The sequence below is a fragment of the Apodemus sylvaticus genome, chromosome 22, assembly GCF_947179515.1.
Source record: "Apodemus sylvaticus chromosome 22, mApoSyl1.1, whole genome shotgun sequence".
Classification (NCBI taxonomy): Eukaryota; Metazoa; Chordata; class Mammalia; order Rodentia; family Muridae; genus Apodemus; species Apodemus sylvaticus.
The window spans coordinates 31,645,407-31,671,195 of NC_067493.1; the positions used below are offsets into that span (position 1 = coordinate 31,645,407).

General features: G+C 47.7%; 1 long non-coding RNA gene across 1 annotated transcript; it reads right to left on the reverse strand.

The window, feature by feature from the left end:
- Window positions 1-3,827: 3,827 nt before the first annotated feature.
- LOC127672922 (uncharacterized) lies at window positions 3,828-14,905 on the reverse strand. Its single transcript, XR_007975042.1, has 3 exons — window positions 14,753-14,905; window positions 14,176-14,253; window positions 3,828-4,085 (listed from the first exon to the last, which is right to left on the reverse strand). It is a non-coding gene; the product is annotated as an uncharacterized LOC127672922 (long non-coding RNA).
- Between the last annotated feature and the right edge of the window lie 10,884 nt (window positions 14,906-25,789).

A 25,789-nucleotide genomic window follows, 5' to 3' on the forward strand; every position in this document is an offset into this window, starting at 1 on the left:
CTTACAGCCTAGACAAGTTCTACCCGCTGAGCATTTCCCTGGAACCCCACTTCCTGTTTTTCTTTACCTTCTTTCTTTTTGATGGTTTTATACAGTCTCGTGTAGTCTAGGCTAGCCCAGAATTCATTATAGAGTCAAGCATGACTTTGAACTCCTTCCCCTTGTTCTCAACTCCTACATTTTTGGGTTACAGGTGTGCAACACAAAGCTTTTCTACTTATTCATTCGTTTATTATTTATTTTTGAGACATTCTCATTTTATAACTGGGGACAATTTGGGGCTCATTATATAGCCGATGTGGTCTCAAACTTGGGTGCTCCTGTGTCTTTCTAGTGAATTAAAACTTAAAAGAAAAATGACACCGGGTGGCGGTGGCACACGCCTGTAATCCCAGCACTTGGGAGGCAGAGGCAGATGGATTTCTGAGTTCGAGGCCAGCCTGGTCTACAGAGTGAGTTCCAGAATAGCCAGGGCTACACAGAGAAACCCTGTCTTGAAAAACCAAATCAAAAAAAAAAAAAACAAAAAACAAAAAAACCCCAAAAAAAACAAAAAAAAAAGAAAGAAAAGAAAGAAAAATGAAAGAAAGAAGGAAAGAAAAGGAAAAAAGAAAAGACAAGTCTCAATACTCCGCCCGCCGTGGCTGTCCTTGAACTCTCTATGTAGCCCAGGGTGGCCTTGAACTCACGGAGATCCCCTTGCCGCTGCCTCATGAGTGCTGGATTTAAAATTGTGCACCACCACGCCCAGCTCTGCTCTACCACGTAAGAGACTGTCTTCTCATCTTTGTTTCCTAGCCCTTGAGCCAGGAAGGGCTCTCACAAAGCCTGCGGCTCAGCTGACTGTCAGACGCCACGGGGAGGCAGCTGCAGGTTCTCTCAGACATTCGCCTGGCTTTTTACATGGATGCTGGAGATGCCGAATCGGTCCAAGCTTGTGCAGCATCCTTACCCTCCGAGCCGTAGCTCGGCCCCTGGACTCTTCCGGGAGAGCCCTTTCTGTCTTCTGGTGCTTCTTTTCCGAAGCTCTTGATTCTGCCTTCAGGGAGCACGAATCTATTCTTATCTAATCCAGCAAGCAACAATATTACTTTTTAAGAGAGTTTCTTCTGGTTTTGCTCCTGCTTCCTCCAAGGTCACAGTTTGTCTTTGTTGTTTTGGTTCTTGTATGATTTTGGGGGAAAAAAAATCATCCAAAAGCTGATTTGACCTTCAGTTCTCTATTTATATATCAATATCCTTGCAGTAGGTACTTCTTCCAGAAAGGACGCCATCAATCATGGATGCAGCGTGGAGGAAGAAGATGTGGGAATCCTGACTCCTAGAATTTAAAGCGAGTGAGGTCAGGGAGAGGACTTCTGAAGGTCACTCACCTTGTTAATCCCCCTTGGCCTTAGCTGCCTTGTGTTCTCTGGACTGGAGCCAGCTTCGTTTAACCTCTCCAGAAGGCCATCCATGACCATTGGAAGGAACTTAATCACCTTGTTTCTCACCTCGTTCTCGGTAGGAGGCTGTTTCTCATACCCTTCCATGTTGACGATGGAACTCATGGCTTTGTGCATGTTAGGCAGGGGCTCCACCACTAAGCCACGCCCTAGCCCCTCCCTGGGGGATTCTAGGCAGGGGCTCTACCACTGAGCCACGCCCCCAGCCCCTCCCTGGGGGATTCTAGGCAGGGGCTCTACCACTGAGCCACGCCCCCAGCCCCTCCCTGGGGGATTCTAGGCAGGGGCTCTACTACTGAGCCACGCCCCCAGCCCCTCCCTGGGGGATTCTAGGCAGGGGCTCTACCACTGAGCCACGCCCCCAACCCCTGCCTGGGGGATTCTAGGCAGGGGCTCTACCACTGAGCCACGCCCCCAGCCCCTCCCTGGGAGATTCTAGGCAGGGGCTCTACCACTGAGCCACACCCCCAGCCCCTCACTCGGAGATTCTAGGCAAGTGTGTTACCAAGGACTTACATTTCCAAACCCCTCACTGGTAGATTCCAGGCTGAGGTTTAAGCACAGAGTCACACCCCCTAGCCCCTTGCTGGTGGGTTCTGTATTGCTATGCTGTACCGCCCCTCCCCCCAAGTCTCCATTTTCTAGACTCTAGAATCCCTCAGTGAGGGGCTCTGCAGGCGTGGGTATGACTAAGCAGAAGATTCATTGCCTAGGCATACAAAAGTCCCTAGCAACACACACACACACACACACACACACTGTACAGAAAGCCTGCCAGATTCTCCAAATTAAGCTAAGTACCTATTCTGTGTGCCTTCAGCGCTGAGTGTACATCCGCTCTCATTGTTTCTGTTATCTTTGCTGCGCTACAAATTACTTTGAAGCTTAGTGCTTTAAAATGACAGCTCTCCTTTACCGGCTCATGGTTCTGTGGGCTGGCAGCGCGGGGCATGATGGGATTGACTTGGCTCAGCTCCACGGCGTCTGGGGCCTCAGATGGAAGTCCTGAGGCGAGAAGGCTGAAGTCACCTGTGAGCTTGACTGGTGTTGGCTGTTCAGCGGTGACTCACTAGCTCACCTGGCAGACAGGTTGGGACTGGATGTTGGCAGCCTGCCTCTCTTCCCCTTGGGTGGTCCTCTCGCCAGGCTGTCTGAAAAGTCCCAATGATGTGGCAGCTGATTTTCCCCAGAATGGCTGATCCAAGAGTGTGGTAGAAGTACCCACCTATCCCCATCCCTGTGTGTGCGTGCGCATGTGTGTGTGTGTGTGTGTGTGTGTACACGCCAAAGTTCAAGTGTGCCATGTGTGTGCAGTGCCCAGGGAGGTCAAGAGAGAGCATCAGATCCCTCAAACTGGAGTCGTGCGGAGCCACCTGGATCCAAACCCAGGTCTTCTGCAAGAGCAGCAAGTGCTCCTAACTACTGCTGAGCCAGCTCTCCAGCCCCGCCCCCATCCTATTTATTTTATTTATATATTCTTCAGTAATTTCAGACATAAAAATGATGTATTTAGACTGTATCTACCCGCCGCTTCCCCCTCCAACTCATTCTGGATCCCTCAGTCTCCTCCAGATCTCATAGCTGCTGCTGCTGAGGCTGCTGCTGCTGCTGCTGACGATGATGATGAAGAAGAAGAATCGCCGAGTTCTCTTAAGGGTAGTGTGAAGTTTACCAGATCTACAGCCACCACAGAGACACACAGAGACAATCGTCTTCACCCGGGTGAGGAGTTATCTAGTTTAGCCTCTGGGCACGTCTATAAGGATTATCTCCATTCAGTTAATTGAGCTAGAAAAGGCCTCCCTTTGTGGGTAGTACCACTCCTTGGGCAGGAATCTTGGACTGTATAAAAAGGTGAAACTGGGGAGTGGTTCTCAACCTTCCTAACGCTGCGATCCTCATTGCTGTGGTGACCCTCCCCCAACCAAAAACTTATTTTGTTGCAACTTCATAACTGTAATTTTGCTAATTTTATGAATAGTAATATAACTACCTAATATGTAGAATATCTCCTATGCGACCCCGAGGACCACTGGCTTAACGGCTAAGATGCTTATTGCCGAGTTGGAAGACCTGTCTTTGATTCCACATGCACGTCTTCAATTCTATCACTTGGGAGGCAGAGATCTCTGTGAGCTGGAGGCCAGCCTGGTCTACAGAGCAAGTCACAGGTCAGCCAGGGCTGCCCAGAGAAACCCTGTCTTGAGAAAAACAAAAATAAGAGACATGGGCTAGAGAGATGGCTCAGCAGTTAAGAGTGCCCACTGCTCTTCTGATGGTTGTTGTAGACCGCCTGCGGCTACATGTGAACTGGGTTGCCTGAAAGAGAATTTTGAGGTTAAGGCGAAAGAGATTTGAGTCAAGGCGGTAATTCCGGTCAAGACTGACTTTAATATTTTTAAGGCATGTTATATAGTCATTGGGGAATCGACCACCCCTCCCAGAAGTCGGTCACATCAAAGGCGGGGCTGTGAATTTTCTTTGGCTCCAGGTCTCAGTGGGTCGCCTGCCTTCAGACTGGCGAGTCTGTGTTGGGAGTCAGGTAAAACCGCCTTGGGGTTAGTCGAGGTGAGGCGCCTTGTTGTTCACAGGAACAAAGGCCAGAGGTAGCCATCAGAAGAGTTGAGAGTTGCCAGCCAGCTTAGTTGTGGGAGAAGAGACAGGTTGTGAGTTCAAATCCCAGTAACCACATGGTGGCTCACAACCATCCATAATGAGATCTGATGCCCTTTTCTGGGGTGTCTGAAGGTAGCCGCAGTGTACTTAAATATAATAAATAAATAAATCCTAAAAAAATAAAATAAAATAAAAGACAGAGTAGACTCCTAAACGTGTCCCCTGACCTTCACCTGCGCACTCTCTACATACAAAGCAAACTAAGTAAAAAGCTGTAATGAAGCAAGTTTTTGTTTGTTTGTTTGTTTTTGTTTTTGTTTTTTGAGACAGGGTTTCTCTGTGTAGCCCTGGCTGTCCTGGAACTCACTCTGTAGACCAGGCTGGCCTCAAACTCAGAAATCCACCTGCCTCTGCCTCCCAGAGTGCTGGGATCACAGGCGTGCGCCACCACCACCACCACCCGGCTGAAGCAATAATTTTTATTGGCGACATTGAGAGGAGCACAGAAATCCTTGCTTCCTTCTTCCTGACTGGGACTGTACTGGGACCGGCTGCTTCAAGCTCCTGCTGCCTTAGCTCCCAATGACAATGGACTGTACCTCAAACTATGAGCCCAGGTTCCCCCTGAGGTGCTTTTATTAGAGTGCCCTATCATAGTGAGAAAAGAAACTGAGAAAAGAAACCGAGACACTCGGCAGGCACGGCAAGAACGAGGGGCTCCTCAGAGCCCAGAACCACTTCCTTTATTACCTAACCTCTGAGCATGCACACTAACCGTCACTGCGATTGCACACTGTTTGTCAGAACTGAATCTCTAATTCTAAGATGAATTTGAGAACTGGTGAATTAAACTCTAGCTTATGGGTTGGGGATATAGCCAGTGGTGTGCCTGCCTTGCATGCAAGAGACTTTGGGTTCCTTTCCTAGCGTCCTATAAACTGGGTGTGGTCGTTTATGCCTATGATCCCAGCACTTGAGGAGGTAGGAGAACCAGGAATTCCAGATTATCCTTGATTATGTAGGAAGTTCTCAAGACCAGCCTGGACTTAATTTAAGCGAGACCCTATCTCAAAAACAAAGCAAAGCAAAGCAAAGCAAAACAAAACAAAACAAAAACCAGAAAAATCCCTGTAGCTTTTGGATGGAGGTATATGGATGCTTTGAGAACACACTGAAGATTACCATGCCATTAGCATGACATCACACTGAGCCGACATACCTCCTTCCTATTTTACTTAAGCCCCCAGAAGGCCATGCTCTGATATCTGGCCCAGTACCCTAAGGAATGCCCAGTAGATTTCTTAGAATTACTTAAATATAAGAACTCGTGCTGGCTCTGGTGCTATTACAGGTGTGTGTGTGTGTGTCTGCAAACACGTGCACACACATTTATGTGTAGATTAGAGGTGATTGCCAGGTATCTTTCAGCTACATTCCACCTTATTTTTATTATTTTGGGTTTTTTCTCTTTGAGATAGGCTTTCACTATATAGCCCTTGCTGACTTGGAACCCACTAGATAGACCAGGCTAGCCTTTACCTCAGAGATCTGCCTGCCTCTGCCTCCTGAGTGCCGAGATTAAAGGCATGTGCCACCACCAGCCCGGCTCTACCTCATTTTGTGAGACAGAGTCCCTCAGTGAACTTGGACCACACCAGTTCAGCTAGGCTAGGAGCCAGCAGACCTCAGATCTGTCTTCACTTCCTCAGTGTCGGCCTTCCAGGCACATATTGCCACGCTAGGCTTTATACATGAATGCTGGGCATCAAACTCAGGTCCACACGCGTGCGTGGCTAGCGCTTTATCGACTGAACCTTCCACTCTGTCCGACACTGTATTTTCCTTGGTTTCTGATGTTGGACTTAAGAGGACTGGATGAAACTTCAGTTTACACATTCTCAAAGTATAATCAGCCCAGCATGGCTGTGGTGGTCAATGTCGATTGCCAACTCTACAGGATTTAGAATCCCCTAGGACATCTGCGTGGGGGGTTCTTGATTAGGATAACAGAGATGGGAAGACTCCCTCCAAAGGAGCGGTGCTATTCCCTAGGCTGGGGTCCTGGGTGGAATAAAAAGGAGAGAGTGAGTTAAGTGCCAACATCCGCTGATCTCTCTGCTTCCTGACTGTGTGACCGGCTGTCTCACGGTCCTGCCGCCCTGATGTATCAAACTGTGAGGCAAACCAAGCCTTTCTTCCTTAAGTTGCTTTTGCCAGGTATTTTCTCAACGTGAAGAGAGATGTAATGAGTACAATGGCTGAATCATGCTTACCATTATAGCAAAGATTGGCAAGATAAAGCCAACCTTTGGAAATTCCCACCTCCAATTTCTCCAGCAACAGCAACAGCTCAGGTACCACCTCCTTTTGATGGGGGTTAGGAACAGTTAGTGTTGGCAGATATTTGGGCCTCGGAGGATACCAGGCATCAATTATGGAATAGATAAATTATATGCTTCCTATATACAGAGAGAGAGTTTAAATATACGTAAATAACAGATTCATGGAAGTGCAAATTCACAGCATTGCAATTGTGGTTTTGTTACTGTTTTTTGTCAACACAACTATCTTTATGGGGATTATAAAAAATCATTTTAATGTTAGAGATCTAGGGACTGGAGAGATGACTCACTGATTAAGAGTACTTACTGCTCTTGCAGAGGACCAGAGTTTGATTTCCAGTACCCATATCAGGTAGCTCACAGCTCGCTGTGATGACAGCTTAAGGGAATCTGATACCCTCTTCTGGTCTCTGACACCCACATGCATGTAAACAAAAGTTAAATGGGGCTGGAGAGATGGCTCAGTAGTTAAGAGGAGTCATTGATCTATTTCTCTATCTCTCTATCTCTCTATGTCTATCTATCTATCTATCTATCTATGTATTTACTTACCTATGTGTATAAGTGTTTTGTCTACATGTGTGTCAGTGGGTGCCTGGTGGCCTTGGGTTCTGGGATTTGAACTCAGGACCTCTGGAAGAGAGATAGAGAGATAGAGAGAGATAGATGATAGATAGATAGATGTAAAACAGACAAAAAGAGATCACCAGTCAGGTGGCTGAGCACTTGAGGAAGTAGAGGCAGAAGGATCTGAAGCTCTGACGTCATCCTTACCTATATATGGAGTTTGAGATAAAACTTGATCTCAAGTAAACAACAGTGAGATAGAGATCTCAGCCTGGCAGTGGTGCTGCACAGCTTTAATCCCAGAACCCAGGAGGCAGAGGCAGGCTGATCTCTGTGAGTTCCAGGCCAGCCTGGTCTACAGAGGGAGTTCCAGGCCAGCCAGGGTTACACAGGGAAACCCTGTCTCGAAAACAGTAACAGCAACAAAAAGATAGGGATCTTTAAATTAGTGCCCCAGATGTACTATTATTATATATACAAAATGTAAATAACGTCTAGACCGTCTACAACTGTGAAAGAGAATAAACTCCCAAGGACTGACACAGAATAATTTCCAAGATAAATTAACAGTTTTTTAAAAAAATGAACCACAAGAGTTGCTGGGCTAAAAGCTGTGCTTTTGCTTATGCTCATTCATGAAAAAACTTAGGACTTATCTTTCCTCAGAGTAAGGAGTAGGAGGTAAAACCTAAGAAAGCAACCATCTGTAAATTGAAATTGGAGTAAGGAGAAAAATCTTCCATAATATAGCCTCAACAATTTTTGGATTTTGAATCATAAATCTATTTTGCTCATGTTTAAAACCCAAAGTAAATTCTTGGTGTTATATATATATATATATATATATATATATATATATATATATATATATATATATCTTACTTTGCAGGCCTGCCTGGAAAGTTAGAGGCTGAAACAAAACACTAAAAATGAAAGATGTGTGGCTCAGTGGTAGAGCCCCTGCCTAGAATCCCCCAGTGAGGGGCTGGGGCGTGGCTCAGTGGTAGAGCCCCTGCCTAGAATCCCCCAGTGAGGGGCTGGGGCGTGGCTCAGTGGTAGAGCCCCTGCCTAGAATCCCCCAGGGAGGGGCTGGGGGCGTGGCTCAGTGGTAGAGCCCCTGCCTAGAATCCCCCAGTGAGGGGCTGGGGCGTGGCTCAGTGGTAGAGCCCCTGCCTAGAATCCCCCAGTGAGGGGCTGGGGCGTGGCTCAGTGGTAGAGCCCCTGCCTAGAATCCCCCAGTGAGGGGCTGGGGCGTGGCTCAGTGGTAGAGCCCCTGCCTAGAATCCCCCAGGGAGGGGCTGGGGGTGTTTCTCCTTAGCAGAAAGCTTCCTTTGCATACACGAGGTCCAGGATTTGATCCACAGTATCACCAATAAAAAAAAAGTAAGTAAATATTTGCTTTTTCAAAAAATTATTTATTTTATGTGCATTAGTGTCTTTTTCTACGTATATTTCTGTTTATTTTGTTTTACCCCATGTGTGCCCGGTATCCGTGGAGGCCAGAAGAAGGTGTTGGATCCTGTTGAACTGGTGTTACACACAACTGTGAGTCACCATTTGGGTGCTAAGAAAGGAACGCTAGTCCTCTGCCAAGAGCAACAAGTATTTTTAACCAATGAGCCAACTTTTTAGTCCCTATTTTTATTGTTTAACAAGTCTTATGCTTTAATACTTTCTATATATTTAGTGTGTCTGTACTGCACCAGTGGAAGCCAACCATGGCACCTACGTGGAGGTCAAAAAACAACTGTGGGAGTCTCTCCTTCCACCACCTTGATCCTAGGACCCAAACTCAGGTCAGCAGGTTGGGTGGCAAACACCCTCGCTGCTGGGCCATCCCCAGGTGTCTGTTGATAGTTTCACATGCATGTGCAATACCTTTGGTCAGTATGTATTTTTGATTCATTCTTCACTGCATTTTGGAAATATTTCAAAGTCACTGGCTCGATCCCTACGGCTCTTCTGCTCTGCCCTCTCGCGCCTGGACCTTGATTCAGGGCTGCCGCTATCCCATCAGTCCCTCATGTGTCCTTGGCATTGCTCAGATGGCCTGAAACACCCTCCAATGCTAACCTGCTTGCTCATGTAGTTTCCTGAAAAGATTTCTTGCCACCAGGGCAGGGCAGGCAGGAGTGTTTGGAGGACAAAGTCCTTGTTGCCGAGTCAAACTACCTGAGTTCAATCCCTACCACCCACATGCTACAAGGAAGAGAAAAAATACTGCGGAGTGTTTTCTGCCTGTGTTATGGTGGCGCACGCCTTTGATCTCAGCACTTGGGAGGCAGAGGCAGGTGGATTTCTGAGTTCAAGGCCAGCCTGGTCTACAAAGTGAGTTCCAGGACAGCCAGGGCTACACAGAGAAACCCTCTCTCGAAAAACAAAACAAAACAAACAAACAAACAAAGACCATCGTCTGGTCTTCCAGAGGTCCTGAGTTCAATTCCCAGCAACCACATGGTGGCTCCCAACCCTCCGTAATGAGATCTGATGCCCTCTTCTGGTGTGTCTGAAGACAGCGACAGTGTATTCACATGCATAAATCTTAATAATAATTTTAGAAGAACCTTGATATAAATCTAGACAGGAAGCTGAAATCAATGGTTTCCCCACAGAACCTAAGCCCTCAGAGAGGGAAGTTAGCATTAATGTGGAATTTTCTCTCAACCAACTAGACTGTCTCTCTTCAACTCCCTTGCCCTCCTGGGACACTGTGCACACACCAACCAGGGTTATCATACTGCCAAGACAGAACCCAATTGTCTCCTTTATCTCTGCAGTCAAACCACATCTGCCAGGACTAGGGACTGGGCTTTACGCTTTAAGAGTTACATGAAGATGGAGGGGTTAGAAACGGGCACTTGATGGAGATCATTTTTTTTAAATACTTATTTATTTATTATATGTAAGTACACAGATCTCTTTATGGATGGTTGTGAGCCACCATGTGGATGCTGGGATTTGAACTCATGACCTTTGGAAGAGCAGTCAGTGCTCTTACCCGCTGAGCCATCTCTCCAGCCCCGATGGAGATCATTTTAACTGTTGTCATGGATGTGAAGGCTTGTGAACATGCTAATGTGCAGCGACAGGGAGCAAAGGAGGATGGGTAATGTCAAAGACCAGTCTCCTGCAGCTACAATGAAAATCACATATGCACATATGCGGGAGGGAAAGAGCTGTGTGGGACAAACTGTGTTCAGTTTCTTAGATGTGTTTGTTGTTGATTAGTTAATGTCATGTAGCTTTAGTAGTCTTGAAATTGTTATGTAATCTCTTTCTTTCCTTCCTTCTTTCTTTCTTCCTTTCTTCTTCTTTTTCTTCATTGTGTGTATGTGGGAGGGTGTGGTTGAGCATGTGTGTATGTGTGTGTGTGTGTGTGTGTCCTGGGAATTGAACCCAGGTTTTTTTGGACAGGCAAGGGCTCTACCACTGAGCCACACTCCCAGCCCTTCATTGGGGAGTTTGCCGGAATAAGTCCTTGGGGAATCTCTTCTCCATGGCCTCTTTCTTCTCCGCTTGCTCTGGGAAACAGGGGCTGGAGAGATTGCTAGCCCAGATGGGGTAAGAGCCCATACTGTTCCGCTACAAGGTAGTTAGTTCAGTTCTCGGCACCTGCATCCTGCAGTCCACAACGGCCAGCAAACTCAACTCCAGGAGACCTGACGCCTGCGTGCGCGTGCACAAAGCTACGCATGCGTGCGCGTGCACAAGGCTACCCACAGAGAGACGTATACATGTCATATTCTTTGAAAATTCTATTTTCATATGTATAGGTGTGTCAGAATGTGAGTGTGTGCATGTGAGGTACGCACAGAGGTGTTGGATCCTCTAGAGCTGGAATTACAGATAGCTGTGAGTCACCATACGTGGGTTCTGGGAACTGAACTCCGGTCCTCTGGAACAGCGTGGGTTTGGGGGATGATGGCCTGCAGTCTGCCCAGAGCTCGGGCTACTGAGGATGTAGGTAGTTGGACTGCGTGCATCCCCACAGAACCGCCAGGCAGGCGCGTGACAGCCTGAGAGGCCGCAGAAGCCCTGCTCCGGGGTGGGAAAGGGCAGTCCTTGAGGTCACTCGGTGGAGCTCGAGGGCGACAGGTTTGCACGCAGGCTTGGACGCTGCTGGATGTCTCAGAAGAGCTGAGAACCGGGTGGGGGCTCCCAGGGGCCCGGATATGGCCCCGGGCCCGGCCGAAGGGAAAAGGGGCAGAGAGAAGGGCTCTAGCTGGTTACCCCGGGATGGGGACGGGAACGAGTATCCTTGGCTTGGTTGGCAGACAGCTTGGGTTGGTGGCGGCCGTGGCTGGGAACGCTGGGAGGCCCTAAGCCAGAGATTAGACAGGAGGCTCTTTAGGAGAAGACCTGCCCCATTGTGGCAGCATGGCGGGTCCGGACGAGAAGAGGCAGTCCATGGTTTTAGCATTTATTGTAGAGAAGTAGAGGCCAGCCATGGGCACGGGGAGAGGGGAGGGGAAGGGGGAGAGAGGGAGAGCAAAGGGGGCAAAAGAGAGAACAAGAGAGTAAGAGAGTAAAAGAGTGAGAAAAGGGGGAGGGGAAAAACAGCCCCTATTATAGTGGGCTGGGCCAACCTGGCTGTTGCCAGGTAACCGTGGGGAGGAGCAAACCTAGCTGTTGCCAGGTGACTATGGGGGTGGAGTCCAGACAGAATACCAGGGGCTTGGGGCGTTGCCCTATATGACTGATGGTCCCAGGATTATGGAGTTGAGGGCCTCACGTCAGAAGCCTAGTGTCTGGGAGCGTGGCCCACGGGGTCTCCGGAGGTTAAGCCTTGCTCAACCAGAACACAGACTGCCTTTCACAGTCCCACAGAACAGCACCCATCTCTCCAGCGCCCATAATATTTTTTTTTTTAAGTGAAAAGCACTCTTAGTCATGTGTTCCAGCTGTTTTGGAGGTTCTGCCAAGAATGTAAGAAAGACTGACACGTACTGAACCCTCTGAAGCCACAAATCGCGATTAATCTTTCCTCTTTTAAGCTGTTCAAACATTTTGTTAGAGCAAAAGAACTAAACAACACAGCACAACCAAGTTGAGAACCACCGTTTAAAATTTAAATATGTGTGTGTGTGTGTGTGTGTGTGTGTGTGCTGCCTGCCTTCCTCTACCCCAAATGCTGGATTAAAGGCGTGCTCCCCTTCCCCTCCATCTTACACTCCTTGTCATTCTTTTAGGTTTTTGCTTTGGGAAATTTATCTTGATTTGCATATGTGATGTGGCGTGTATCTGTGTGTGTGTGTCTGTGTGTGTGTGTCTGTGTGTGTGTGTCTGTGTGTGTGTGTGTCTCTGTGTGTGTGTCTCTCTGTGTGTGTGTGTGTCTGTGTGTGTGTGTCTCTGTGTGTGTCTGTGTGTGTGTGTCTGTGTGTGTGTGTGTGCACACATGTGCACATGCATGTGCTCTTGCTTCCTTGCTTGCTTGCTTGCTTGTCTGTCTGGAAGCCTGAGGTTGGCTTTGGCAGTTTCTGTCCTCTGTCCTCCAGCCTGTTCCGGCTTGCTCTTTGAGACAGGGTCTCAGCAGAGTTCACCCACACAGCCAGCCTAGCTAGCCAGCTTGCCCTGGAGATCCTGTCTCTGCCATCCTAACCCTGCGATTGCTGGCAGCTGCCCCTTCCACCTGGCATTTCCAGCATTTCTGTGGGCTCTGGCTCGCTCCACGGGCAGCAGACCTACACTGACTGAGCCATCTCCCTGACTCTTCGATTTGTGTGTGTGTTTTGTGTGTGTGTATGTGCGTGCGTGCTGTGAGCATGTGAGTTTATGCTCACGCATGTGCACCTGTGTGTGCATGCATTCACATGAGCACATGGAGGCCAAATCTATCTAGGGCCAGTTTGGCAGGCACTTTTCCCACGGAGCCAGTTCTGCAGCTTCCTTATGAGTCTGTTAGAATATCTTTCAAACAGCAGCTAGCACAATGGCTCAGTGGCTAAAAGAGCTTCCTGCCAAATCTGGTGATCTGGGTTTGATTCCTGGAATCCACACGGTAGGAAGAGAGAACTGACTCCTGACAGTTGTCCTCTGAAATGCACTTGTACACAATGGCACATGCATTCACATGCAAACAAACACACACACACACCACACACACAAATAAACATGATAAAAAGTACCTTTTAAACCCAATGGTGGTAGTGCATGCCTTTAATCCCAGCACTCAGGAGGCAGAGGCAGGCAGATTTCTGAGTTCAAGGCCAGCCTGATCTACAGAGTGAGTTCCAGGACATCCAGGGCTACACAGAGAAACCCTGTCTCAAAAAACAAACAAACAAAACAAAACAAACAACAACAACAACAACAAAAAACACCAAACCAACTAAAGAAAAAAGACTGGATTGGACAATCATTTTCAGAGGTGAGTGATTTGCATTAAGGGTGATGTGAGGTGTTGAGCTAGCTCAGTGGGTGCTGTGAGGAGGTGAGCTAGCTCAGTGGGTGCTGTGAGGAGGTGAGCTAGCTCAGTGGGTGAAGGTGCTGTCTGCTAAGCCTGAGCACCTGAGTACAATCACCAGCACCTCCTACAAGGTGCAGGGAGAACACTGACTCATACAAGTTGACCTCTGACCTCCACGCATGTGTCACAGCACTCTTACCCACCCCCATTAATAAAAATACATTGCTTGACAAAATGAACAAATTTGTAGTAAGACTGTAGCTCAGTTGGTAGAGGATTTGACTAACTTGTTTCAGTTCCTGGTACTACACAAGCCAGGCATTGCTGGATGTTTCTAGAACTTTCTATGAAGCCAAGGATGAACGCAGATGCCGATTTCCTTGCTCCAACCTCCTAAGTGCCGGCATATGCTACCTTGCCGCTACACCGGGCTCATAGTTGCTTTGTCTGTGCTAACAAACAGAGTGGACAGTCTTTGTGTCCCCTCAAATACATTCATTGTAAATCAGGACCCTGTCAGTTGTCAAATGCCAGCATTCGTTAAGCTTACAAATTCACAACTCTGTGCTTCAAATGAAAGGGTCTTGGTTATTAAAGACAGAAAATCTGCAGTGCTATCTTGAGGGGCGGGCATACCCTGGTCTGCTGCACTTATGGTTACCAAGCAGGCATGGTGAGCCGCCACCACACAAGTCTCAGCATTTGGACATACCAGGAAAGCGCGGGTAGTGTGCATGCAATATGCAGGCGAGAATAAATGAAATTATGGTAAACGTTTCCAGGGAGGTTTAATGCTCACCCGAGTGTGCGTACACATGTGTGTTTGTCCTTGGAGGCCAGAAGAGGTCATCAGCTCCCTCCCCATCCAACCTGTCACCTGTCAGGAGTTATAGGCAGTTGTCAAGCCCCTGACATAGGTGCTAGGGACTAAACTCAGGTCCAATGAGAAAGAGCAGCAGGTGCTCCTAACCTCTGAGCTATCTTGCCAGCTCCTACTTTTCAACAACAAAAAAGGGGGTGTGTGTGTGTTTACATATGAATGACAATCTCCTGCCTCCCACCTTCTTCGGGACATGACCCCTTCCGCTGATTTTTCTACTCTATAGGCTAAGCTACCTGGCCCATGACCTTCTGGGTATCTTCATGTCTCCAACTTTCATTTCCCCACAGAAGTTCTGGGCCAAGCTTTCTGTGGGTTCTGGGGATTCAAACTCAGGTCCTCCTCATACCAAAGTACCTTACCAGCTGAGACAACTACCAGGGCCCCATGACGCCATTCCAACTCTTTCTTCTCTCTCTCTCTCTCTCTCTCTCTCTCTCTCTCTCTCTCTCTCTCTGCACTCAGTGCTAGTTGATTCTGGTTCTCTGATTCTCACCCTTTGTGGACTCTTTGGCACGATCTTGTGAGTTTCTTTGCCCAGCTGCTGCTGAAGAACTCGATAGCTCCTGGCACCTCTCAGGTAAATAAACATTAAGATTGAAGGACAAAGGAATTAATCCGTCACCGGTGACCTGCTTGCAGCTGCCACTCCCCACCCGCACCCTCTAACAGCACGTTCTTATTTAGGACACAGAAAATTTTAGCGATGGTGCAAGACTAATTTATTACGCTCTTTGTTGGAGGAAAAGGAGGAAGTTACTCAAGCCAGCGACAGGAAGGATGATGGTTAACCCACACCAAATATCTTTAAATTGTTTATTTGTATATTTGTCTGTGTGGTGTGTGTGTGCACACACACACACATGCACGCAAGCACGCAAGCACGCACACACACATCATAACAGTTGTATAGAGGTCAGAGGACAACACGTAGGAGTCAGATCCCTCTGACCACAACTGTGGATCCGGGAGCTAGAACTCGGGTCCTCAATCTTGTTGGCAAGTGCCTTTATTCCTTGGGCAATCTGCAGACTCTTGTATAAAATCACTGATACGACTCTGGGAAAGTATAGAAATGGTGGTTAGACCCAGCAGGAGGAAGGTGCTATGAACAAAACCTACAGAGCCTTCCATGGCTGGGGCTTTGTCGAGAGCAGGTTGATATTCAGCAAGTTGATATACCTTCAGGGTCCATCCTGCTGTGTCACTACAACACTGGAAAGCTCATGCCCATTGGTAAGGGCTGGCTGGGGGTATAGCTCAGGTGCCAGAGTGCTTGATTAGCATGCTCGAAGAAGCCCTGGGCTCCATCACTAATTGGCATGGAGACACAAGTCTGTCATCCCAGCACTGGGAGATAGAGGCAGGAAAGAACTCAATGCCATCTTTCACTACACAGTGAGTTTGAAGCCAGCCTGGTCTATATGAGTCTAACACACTAACACACACACACACACACACACACACACACACACTGGCGATCAGACCTCAACCCTCAGCCTCAGGAAAAATCAAGAACTCAATGCCATCTTCCACTACACAGTGAGTTTGAAGCCAGCCTGGTCTATATGAGTCTAACACACACACAGACACACACACACACACACACACACACACACACTGGCGATCAGACCTCAACCCTCAACCTTAGTAACAACTAAAGACCTATTCCCTACTGGGCAATGGTGACAGAGGCATATAGATCTTTGTGAGTTCAAGGCCACTCTAGTCTACAGAGTGAATTCCAGGACTGCCCAGAGATATACAGAGTAACCTTGTCTTGAAGAGGAAAAAAAAAGAGTTACAGCCAACATAGTGATAGATGATGAATGTGACTTTGTGCTAAAGCGAGAAAGTGTTCACATTAGGATGGTGGCCATGGAGAAGCCAGCTGCTAAATATTTTGAATACCATCCCTAATCAGGGGTCACAGAAAAGCAAGACCTAAGTAAGTGTGATAAAGGGTTTGCAGAAATCGATCTAACACCAAGCCGACGTCTTGGCTTTTGCTTAGTGTATTGGCAGGAATTGTACGCTCAGGCGGACCAGTGTTCCGCTTGATTTGTGCAGCAAAATAACGCTTTAGTTTAAAGAACAAAGGCCTAACTCAAACCAGTGCACTGCATGCAGGTATGAGTTCTCTGACCACACCCGTTCTGGAGTCAGTAGCTCACCCCACCCCAGTGAGAAGGAGACTCGGAGCTTTGGAGGAAGCCTGCTGTAATGTCATTCAGGTCTCCAGAGTATTAGAACCAAGAATTGACAGACTTTCAAAAAGTAGCAGAGCAGCCGGGCATGGTGGGTGATAAATTTAATCCCAGCACTTGGGAGGCAGAGGCAGGCGGATCTCAGTGAGTTCAAGACCAGCCTGTTCTATACATAGTGAGTTCAAGGACACCAGAGCTAAGATAGAAAGACCCTGTCTTAAAACAACCACACAGAAAAGCAGAGAGATGGGGACATGGCTCTGTGGGTAAATCACTTGCCTTGCCAGCCTGAGGGCCTGAGTTCAGTTCCCCAGGATCTACCTCCTGACGGCTGGGATCACGATTGAGCAGCTTGGGCCCATTCGGCTGCCAGAGCCTTAGTGAGGCCTCTCAAGTATCCACAGTTTAGATACTTTCTGCCTCCAGGAATAAATCCCATCTTATTTGGGAAAGAAAAGTGTGTTGTCTATCTGTGGAAGGAGAAAAGAAGAAGGGGAAAGGGAAGGGGAGGAGGGGGAGGATGGGGAGGATGGGGAGGAGGGGAGGAAGGAGGAGGGGGAGGAAGGGGAGGAGGGGGAGGAGGGGGAGGAGGAGAAGATCAACAGTTACAGAGGTGAGAATCCAGGTGTGGAGGTTCACACTTGTGACCATAGCCTCTCCTGAAGTAGAGGCAGGAAGGTCAAGAGTTCAAAGTCATCTTCAGCTACAGGCAAAGTTGGAAAACCAATCCAGACTCTTTCTTTCTCAGAAAAAATAAAAGGAGAAAGAAGAAAGCAGAAGGAAGGGAGAGGAGAGAGAAAGGAAGAGAAGAGGGAAGGAGAGGAAAGTCAAGAGAATTCAAGGCATTGTCTCAAAAAAAAAAAAAAATGGAGCTGCAACGACTCAGCTGCTCAGAGCCTGAAGACCTGAGTGTAGTCCCTGGCGCCCAAGTTGAAATAGAAAAGTTGTCTTCTGACCTACACACATACACACACACACACACACACACACATGAACACTCATGTACAGGCACACACACACAATGCATGAATCCATGCATGCACATGTATGTAATAAGCAATGAACATGAGGTTTTTTTTGTTGTTTTTTTGTTTTGATTTTTTTTTTCCGAGACAGGGTTTCTCTGTATAGCTCCGGCTGTCCTGGAGCTCACTCTGTAGACCAGGCTGGTCCCAAACTCAGAAATCCACCAGCCTCTGCCTTCCAGAGTGCTGGGATTACAGGTGTGCATCACCACTGCCTGGTTTGCGATGAACATTAAAAAATACTTATTTGTTTTTGTGTGCCCAGATGTTTTGCCTGCATGTATCTCTGTGACCCCTGTGTGGACAGGCTGTGTGACCCTGTGTGACCCCTGTGTGGCCGGGGCCAGAGGAGGAGCCAGCATGATAGACAGTTGTGAGTGGTCCTGTGGCTACTGAGACTCAAACCCAGGTCCCCTGGAAGAGCCCTCAATGTTCTTAACTGCTGAGCCATCTCTCCAGCTCCAATAAATAAGAATTTTTAAAATGTGCAGTGCAAATCATATAGACAGCAAACGACTTGCTCTGCTATTTGCTTGTTCATCTGGAGACAGGATCTCATTCGCTGCCACAGCCTGGCCTTGAACTCTCCATCCTCCTGCCTCCACTTCCAAGTCCTCAGCTTGTAGGTCTTTACTATCACACTCGCTTGTGCAGACCAGGCAAGCACTCTATCAGCTGAGCCGCTCTCACATGACTTGTTTTCCAGGCTTATTCACCTGTAACATATAACACGAGTGGTCCCTCGGTCTCTGAAGAGAACTGATCCCAAGCTGAAGTGGTGGCACAGGCCTATGAGCCTAGCACTTAGAAGGCAGAGGCAGGAGGATTGCCAAAAGCTCAAGGCCAGTCTGGTCTCCAGAGGGAATTGCAATCTAGCCAGGGATAAAACGCCAGACGCTGTCTCAAAAACATAGCAAAGGGCACCACCCAGTCAGGAAGCATCAGAGCTCAAGGGTCTCTCATAAACCAGGGAACATTGGCACATGTCCTCCATGCATCCTCCTCTGTGCTGCAGACCATGTCTAGGTCTTATACAAAACCTCATGTGCCTGGGTGGTGGCGCACGCCTTTAATCCTCGGCACTACGGAGGCAGAGGCTGGCAGATTCTGGGTTTGAAGCTAACCTGGTCTACAGAGTTCCAGGACAGCCAGGGATACACAGAGAGACCCTGTCTCAGAAAAGAAAGAAAACAAACAAACAAACAAACAAAAACCCTCATACAATGAAACTTGTGATAAAAGTAATTGTCCTTACACTGTGCAGTTTAGAGGAGGATACCGGGAGTACTGGGAGCTGGAGAATTGACTCAGTAGTTAAGAGCACTCCCTGCTCTTGCAGAGGACCTGAGTCTCGTTCCCAGCACTTACGTCAGGTGGTTCACAACTGCCTCCAACTCCGGCTCCAGGGAATCTGAAGCTGGAGAGTTGGCTTAGGTGTTAATGCTGTTCTTCCAGAGGACATAGTTCAGGTCCCAGCACCCACGACTGTCTATAACTCAGGCTCAATTGATCCAACACTCTCTCTTGGCCTCCATAGGTACCAGGCATACATACAGGTTAAGACATACAGACAAAACACCCATACACATAAAAGCTCTTTAAATTTCCTATTTGGTATATATAGTTCATGTTAGAACTCCTCATACCCTGTTTTGTTTTGTTTTTTAAATCAGCAAATAAAATTAATGGGTTGTTGTTGTTTTTGTTGTTGTTGTTTGGTTGGTTGGTTTTTAAAGAGTGGCGTATCTTTAATCCCAGCATTTGGGAGGCAGAGGCAGGTGAGTCTCTGCATTCTGGCCAGACTAGTTTATATAGAAAGATCTTATCTCTAAAGAAACAGAAAAGAATAAATGTGCTGTCCATGTTCAGTTAGATGCAATTTTCAACCCACTCCTCTTTAACTTAAAAAATTTGAATTTATGTGTATGTGGTGTGTGTGTGTGTGTGTGTGTGATTCACAGGTGTACAGAACTGTTTGTGGTTGACATATATGTATGTGACACTTGCCGCATCCTGTCATCTGCGGACGGACTTTAGGTTGTTTTTATCTTTTGCCTATTGAGAATAGTATTGATATGAGCAATCGCATTCATATATTTATTAGAGTGGCTGTTGTCAGTTCTTCTGGACACAATAGTTAAAGAGAGGAGCGGAGTCCTGTCTAATAATTCTATATCTGAGAATACACAAGGCTCCCTGCTTCTCTAGATCCACAATGACAATTGTTGTCTTCTCCTTTTCTTTCTTTTAGTTTTTTCAAATGGGATTTCCTGTAGCTCAGGCTGGCCTCAAATTCCCTCTGTAGCTGAAGATGACCTTGAACTTCAGATCCTCCTGCCTCTACTTCCTAACTTGATATTACCAGCCAGCACTGCCATACCTAGTCAACACTCCCAGGATATTTTGTTTTGTAGATAGTTTCTATTAGGATTTCATAACATTTTCTTGTGTCTAATGTGTTTTGAATCCTATCTATTCTACTTTTATTTTAGACAATGTTTCATTTGTAGACCTTAGATTTCAGCCGTTCTCCCACCCCACGCCCCCCAACCCCGCTCTTAGACAAGGTCACAGGTATCTTTGAGCATAACTTTGAGCGACTGACCCTCTCACCTCCGCTTCTGGAATGCTGGGATTACCGACATGCACCGCAGCATCTGTTGTACGCGGTGATGAAAATCACCAAGCGACCCTGCGTGCTAGACAAGAACTCAACCGAGTGCCAGCTCCAGCTGTGCGTGGTTCCTCTCAGAGCTTCCTTTTCTGCTTTGTCAGTGGAGGCCGAGTCACCTTTGGTCTGGAGCTGATTTGGCTGTACTCCACACAGCCTGTGTCTGTAGGAGTCTCTGCATTCTGGCTGTTGGGAATCCGAGCTATTCCCAGCCAGGATTTTCCATAGCTCGTTATCTGGACTTCAGTTTCTGTACAACGCACGTGCTGATAAGGACTCTGCTGACCATGGAAGTAAGGGGAGGCCCAGGAGTTACCTACGAATCTGCCTCTCTTCTCTCTTCTTTTCCCTCTCCTCTTCTCTCTTGCTCTCCTCTTTACCCTCTCTCCCCTTCTCTTGTTCTCTTCCTTCCTTCTTTCTTTTTTTTTTTTTAAGATTTATTTATTTGTTATATACAAGTACACTGTAGCTGTCTCCAGACACACCAGAAGAGGGCGTCAGATCTCATTACGGATGGTTGTGAGCCACCATGTGGTTGCTGAGATTTGAACTCAGGACCTCTGGAAGAGCAGACAGTGCTCTTAACCACTGAGCCATCTCTCCAACCCCCTCCATCTTTCTTTCTTCCTTTCTTTCTTCCTTCCTTCCTTCCTTCCTTCCTTCCTTCCTTCCTTCCTTCCTTTCTTTCTTTCTTTCTTTCTTTCTTTCTTTCTTTCTTTCTTTCTTTCTTTCTTTCTTTCTTTCTTCCTTCCTTCCCTTTCTTTCCTCCCTTCCTTCTTTCTTTCCTCTTTCTCCTTCTCTTTTTCCTTCTCACCCCCATCTATCTCTCCCTCCCTTTTCCTTCCTCCCAAGTTTCTGTTTGCTCTTTCTCCTCCTCTCCCTACATTTTGCTCTGTAACCATTGAGTGTCTCAGCCTGTCTTGGGACCCAGGTGGGCCCACAGCCTCTGTGGTTCCTTGAATGTACCGCACATCGGAAACTGTCTACAGGTAGTAAGTTATAACAATGATAAAGTTGATGTCATTCCTCCATCTTTTCTTACGAATCTTGTTTCTAGTTAGGTGTGGTGCTGGTTGAACCATCCAGGAAGCTGAGGCAGAACCAGCCAGAGTTCAAGGCTAGTTAAAGATCCACGGGAAGCTTCAGGCCAGCCTGAGCTATACAGAAAATACCTTGTCTCAAAAATAAACAATCTGGTCTGGGTGTAATGGTGCATGACTTTAAACCCAGCCCTCAGGAAGTGGAGGTAAGCAGATCTCTGTGAGTTCTTGACCAGCCTGGTCTTCATAGCACATTTCTGGACTACATAGGGAGACTCCATCTCAATCAATCAATCAATCAATAAATAAATAAATAAGTTTAAATAATTTAATTATATAAATGGTAGAGTTAATCTGTGTCCAACATGGCTCAAGGGTCTGATCCTTAGTAGGGCATCGACAGAATAGATCAAAGCCAGACACACAGAAGTCTGGGATCAGGCGGTCTGGGATCTCTGCTGGAGAAACTTCAGCTCTGCTGATGGTTAGTGTGTTTACTAGAGAGAGCTGGGGAGGCAGGGTTATTGTGCTCAGATAGGCAAGGAGTAGTGTTTTTGGCCTACAGTTGGGTCAAGGAGGCAGGGTTAGCTGGCCTTAGATGGGACAGTCTCTGGAGGGGAGCGGTCTTCAGGTCATAAACCTCAGTGGGGAGAAGACAATGGTGAACATCTTCTGCACACGCTGTCAACATTCACACTTGGTCCCCCGAGGACGGCTCTGTCATCTGTCTGAGCCTGGGGCTATGGGGTCCTTGCCGTGGACACATAAACAGAACCTGTTTACTCCGGACCTCACTCACCCAAGGCTTCCTCTGCTCCCTAACAGATGACAATTCCCCATAGCTGCATAGATGGGCTGTACCTGCTGTTAACCTTTCACCCTATAGACTGTAGCCCCTTCCAAGATAACATAGAGCTGAGGCAGGAGGATTACATAGAGCTTGAAGTGGAGCTGGGCGGTCGGAGTGGTTGGAATCTTAGTCGAGGAACAAATTACTGTCTCTACTCACTCCTACGAGGGAGCGTCGACAGGCCTGACCTTGCCGAGGTCTCTCTCAGGTAGTGACTGAGATGCAGGCCTGACCTTGCCGAGGGTCTCTCAGGTACTGACTGAGACTCTGGTGGCTACTATGTTCATTGCTGGGACCCCTGATAGGTCCAGCTGGGACTGTGTCTCTAACCACAAACCATGCGTCTGGGTGAATGGAGACATGGACGGGAGAGATAGCTCAGTCAGTAAGACACTTGTACAGCATGGGGACCTAAATTCAATGCCCCCCCCCCAGCCAGGTGTGGTGACACAAGTTTGTAATCCCAGGCCTGCATCACAGAGACAAGGGGATGGATCCCTGGGGCTCGCTGTCAAGTAGCCCAGCTTCTTCAATAATCACTGGGACAGTGAAAGACTCTACCTTAAAAAGCAAGGTGCCTGGCACCTGACGGACAACTCCTGAAGTTGACGTCTATATCCAGGTGAACACACACACACACACACACACACACACACACACAAGAATGCCTGTGCACACACACATACATGCACACAAGCAAAGAAGAAAGACAGTTGGCCAGGCAAGGGCTGCTATCATATTCCCTGTGCACCGGGAGCAGCTGGCCAAATAATGACTATGAAATGGTCCCTGGAAACTGATCTAGTGGTATCCAGGAGACGACACCTGGGAGGCTGGACCCTCTCTTGCTGATGGGAATATGTGATCCAGTGGCTGGCATGAAATGTCACATCTTTCCAGCCAAGACATAAATTGAACAGGTTTGGGAAGCTTTCACCATTACTATTCTGTGTGTGTGTGTGTGTGTGTGTGTGTGTGTGTGTGTGTGTGTGTGTGTGTGTGTGTGTGTAGGATTCAGGGGCCATCCACTGTTTTTTTTTCAAAGTTTTGTTTTGTTTGGATTTTTGGGTTGGTTTTTTGTTGTTGTTGTTGTTTTTTCGAGACAGGGTTTCTCTGTATAGCCCTGGCTGTCCTGAAACTCACTCTGTAGACCAGGCTGGCCTCAAATTCAGAAATCCACCTGCCTCTGCCTCCCAGAGTGCTGAGTGGGATTACAGGCGTGCGCCGCCACCACCACCCGGCTTCAAAATTTTTTAAGATGTGTTTATTTTATTCTATGTGTATGGGTGTTTTGACTGCACATATGTCTGTGTATACCACTTGCATGCCTGGGGCCCTCAGAAAACAGAGGAAGGCTTAAGATCCCCCGAGATAGATGTTTGTAAACCACCACGTGGGTACTGGGGAATCAAACACAGGTCTGCTGCAAGAGCAGCTCGTGCTCTTAACCACTGAGTCAGCTCTTCAGCCCCTTGATTTCTTTTTTATTATTAACCACCTTGGTTTTTAGTTTATCTGCTCTTGGTGGCGGGGGGTGTGGGGAGAGGGGGAGACAGGGTATCTCTACATAGTCCAGGCTGTCCTGGAGCTTGCTGTGTAGACCAGGCCGCCCTGAAACTCACAGAGCTCTACTTGCCTCTGCCTCCCATGTGCCGGGATTAAATGTGTGTGCCACAGTAACATGCTCTTCACTGCCCTGTTTTCTGGGACAAGGTCCCTCATTTGAATCTGAGGTTCCCTGATCAAGCTAGGCAAGCTGGTAAGCCCTAGGGATGCGCCTATCTCCTTTCCCAGAAATGGGATTAGCACGATGTTAACATCGCATGTAGCCTCTTCACTTGGATTCCTTCACATAAAGTTTGGGTCTTCATACTTGCATACTTAACTGCCTGAGCTACCAACTTAGGCTATCACTGTCACTTCCTCCTCCCCCAGTTATTAGTGTGTGTGTGTGTGTGTGTGTGTGTTAGGTGGGGTGCCACATGTGGGCCAGTGTCCTGAAGTCAGAAGTCATTGACCCCTTGGAACTGGAGTAATAATGGTTGTGAGTCACCCAGTGTGGGTACTGGGAACTAAACTCGGGTCCCCTGGAGGAGCAGCAGGTGCCCCTAACTGCTGAGCCACCTCTTCAGCTCCCACTGTGATGCTCTTTGAAAAACATCCACCCCCACGCCCAATCTCTCACGTCCTGTAGACCTAACTTTCCCAAGGGTGACGGGTTCTTCTTACCAGGAAAGGCACCAAGCCCTTCTCACCAGGCCACTAGAGCAATAGCAGAAGAGGGAGTTCCCCCTGGGCTGCCTGTGCTCTGGCTGATTCTGAGGGGGAAATAGGTTTGTCACTCCCTGATATGGCCTGGGTGGAGTAGAGACAGGAGGAGGAAGCACCCTCTGGGTGCTCTTGCAGACCACACCCTGTAGCAAAAACGGGACCGAGAGCTATCACAGTCTAAGGATCATCCCAGTCCCAATTCATTTATTCAGCTGCTATTGGTAGTGGGTGACATTCTAAGAGGGGAAGAAATAACCACTGGCTAAAGAGAAGCGGTGCACAAAATGGACAGCACAGGGAGCTGCTGAATGCTGAATTCTGAAAATGTACAAGAGGGTTTGTTTTGTTTTGCTTTGTTTTGTTTTGTTTTGAGACAGGACTTCACCGTGTAGCCCTCTGGAACTCACTACACAGGCCAGGCTGGCCCAGTACTCACAGGGATCCACCTGCTTGGAATTCAAGGCATGTGCTATCACAGAATGCAGTCGTGTTTTAAATGAACTAAAATGGTTCCCTTGCATGTGTTCGTGGGGACTTGGCATCAGCTCCGCTCAGGGGTGAAGTGCATTTGTGGCTATAACTGGAGACTTGAAATTGAGTTCACGGCCTGCCCTCACATCCTGTATGCTTACGTATATTTTGCCATTCTGGGGATCAAATACTGTTCCCACCTACTGATCCAGCACCCCACTATGTAAGATACCCTCTCATACAGCCTGCTTTAGTGTGTGTGTGTGTGTGTGTGTGTGCTCGCGCATGCGCGCACATGTATTTAGAAACCTGGGGTCAACACTAGATATCATCCTCAAACATTTTAACCCTTATTTCTTCTTCTTCTTCCTCCTCCTCCTCCTCCTCCTCCTCCTTTTCCTCCTCCTCCTCCTCCTCCTCTTCTTCTTCCTTCTCCTTCTTCTTTCTTCTTCTTCTTCTTTTCTTCTTCTTCTTCTTCTTCTTCTTCTTCTTCTTCTTCTTCTTCTTCTTCTTCTTCTTCTTCTTCTTCTTCTTCTTCTTCTCTTCTTCTCCTTCTCCTCCTTCTCCTCCTTTTCCTCCTCCTCTTCCTTCTCCTCCTCTCCTCCTCCTCCTTCTCCTTCTTCTTGAGCAATTCTCACTCAGTGGCCTGGAGCTCAGTAATTTGGCTAGACTGACTGTCCATCAAGCCCCAGGGTATCCTCCTGCCTCTACCTCCCCAGTGCTAGGATTCCAGGTACACACTGGCTTTTCCGTGGGTCCTGGGGACCAAACTCAGTTCCTCAAGTTCGCAAGCACTGCACTGAGAGAGCCATCTCCCAGCCCTGGACACTCTAGTCTTCATGCATATGTAACGATTAAGCAACCTCATCTAGTCCATGGGCTCCCGCATACTAATAACTCGTAAACCTCTCTCTCATCGGCCCACATCCCATTGACGTGTCTGAAGCCAAAGTCCCGACTTACGGTCCTTGATATTCCTAAACCTGCTCATTTTCAGC